The following is a 2,173-nucleotide window of genomic DNA, read 5'->3' on the forward strand; positions in this document are numbered from 1 at the left end:
ATTCCCTCTCTTTCTTCTTCGCTCTTTCAGATGTCAAACAATTTGGTGGCAAAGATGTAAGCTTACCATTTACTTTTGATGTTCCTCAATCGTCCTAAGAAATGTTATGCAAGCTTGGTCTCATGTGATTCTCTTATTCAATATGCAAAGATATTTAAAGTTAATTATGTTTGGCTAGGATTTACCCTCTATTTTTATCATTGATTGGTTAAATTAAAAAATTTAATACTTTTTGGTCAAACAACTTGTTCATAAAAAAGAGAAAAAAAAAAAAAGCAAACATGTTTGTTATACTTTTGTCTTCTATGCCGAAGGAGTCATAATCACCGGCCAAGTCTATCGTCAATGTTTTACAAATCAAGATCCGAAGTTTTTAACGTTGTTAATGCAACTAGAATCAATTGTACTATATTCGTTACTTCATACGTATGATAATTGTCTGAAGGTCGATGACGTTAATTTGAGTGATGAGTCAAAGTCGAGTACTGCAATTTCTTTTACAAAAAAAAAAAAAAAAAAAAGGCAAAATGACGGTGCAATGAAATTGCCATATACAATAAAAAAAATAACGAAACAAACTAATGTTTGTTATTTCTTTGTCTTGTATTAAGTCTTAGACATGTGACGGACTATGCCCGCGGAGTCCTTTTATCTTTTTTTTTTTTTTTTTTTTTTTTATGCGGTGTCCAGTATCTATATTGGAGTCCAATTATATTTGCATTTGCGCTCCATAGGGCCCCATTCAGAGGGAAGTGCTCCCTACCAAGAATTTTTCCATACCTAGGGCTCGAATTCGAGACCTCTGGTTAAGAGAAGTGCAACCCCATCCGCTGCACCACATTCTTTGATGGTTACGTGCAGAGTCCCAATCACCAAGTTTGGAGGTCAATATTTTCAAATCGAGATTCGACGTTTTTAACTTTATCAATGCAATTAGTGAGTAACATATACTCCCTCCATTCAAATTGGCATGTTTCATGCAAATATTTTCTTTCATGGGTGTAACATTTCAACAAGATATACCTCGTATGTTGACAGATAGACTTAGCTCTTTTACCTTTGAAAAGGTATTTTTTTAGCTCGAACAAGGGCGTGTGTTTATCCGTAAAACGGTACAATTGAATTTATACGTGTTTTATAGACAAGTGAATTAATTTGATCCTAAAATAATAGAGAATTAGACAAAAATATAATATTTAGCCTTGAGATGAAGATAAAATAACGGAATTGTAATTCCGAGAGCAGGGCTTCCGGGGATAATAGCAATGATATCAGTAGACAAGAAGATAAAATTATATTGAGTTTTGAATAGAATGTAGCGTATGTTTGTCAGAAAAGTCGTGTCCTCTACAATGATAATAGAGCTCACTATTTATAGCTGCACCTAGGGAACAAGGTCCTAGGATCAAGCCCTCTTTAATGTCAATTATGAGGGCCATTGAAGAATGTGTAACGGCAGGCAGTGAATGCCATATTCCTTGTAACTGGCCGTATACTTAATGTTGTAGAATATTCCTCATTAAATGCTACAGGGTCATAGGCATTTATTTCATCTTTATGAGTATCATTCTCTCTGGCAGACAGGATCGTTGCCTTCAGATTCAACTATATTCTATCTTCTGCTCAACGTGTCACGTCCTCATGCGATTATTTAATATGAACATATTTTACCCTATATAGATAGTCCCCTGCTTTTTGGTGACATAACTTTGTGTCACCGGAAAGTTGGTAGAAACACCTTCTTTGGCGGGAAATTCACTGACCCCCTCTGAAAGTTTCTGACGGTTGATTAGACGTACGTCACTCCACATTTAATGCCCCCAACACGCGTCATCCCACAATTTAGCATCACTTTTGCTGGTTATCGAGGTAATTATGGCCATGATTTAGCCACCTATACCTTTACTTATACGCATCAACTTCCTTCATTTTTCATAATACTCTAAACTTTCTCAAACTTTCTTTACTCAACTCATACTTCGTCTTTAACCTTTCTTTAACTTTCTTCTTTGAGAGAAAACCTTCCTTTTGATAAAAAATGGCCTCCTCTTCCAGAAACCCTAGTTCTTCAAAGAACAAAGGTAAACTTGATGATGTTGCTCCCCCTACGGTGAGTACCATCATCCCAAAGAGTCTAGTTACTATCAAAGATTTTGAAGAGAAGTATCCTTCT

The sequence above is a fragment of the Nicotiana attenuata genome, unplaced genomic scaffold (assembly GCF_001879085.1).
Source record: "Nicotiana attenuata strain UT unplaced genomic scaffold, NIATTr2, whole genome shotgun sequence".
Lineage (NCBI taxonomy): Eukaryota > Viridiplantae > Streptophyta > Magnoliopsida > Solanales > Solanaceae > Nicotiana > Nicotiana attenuata.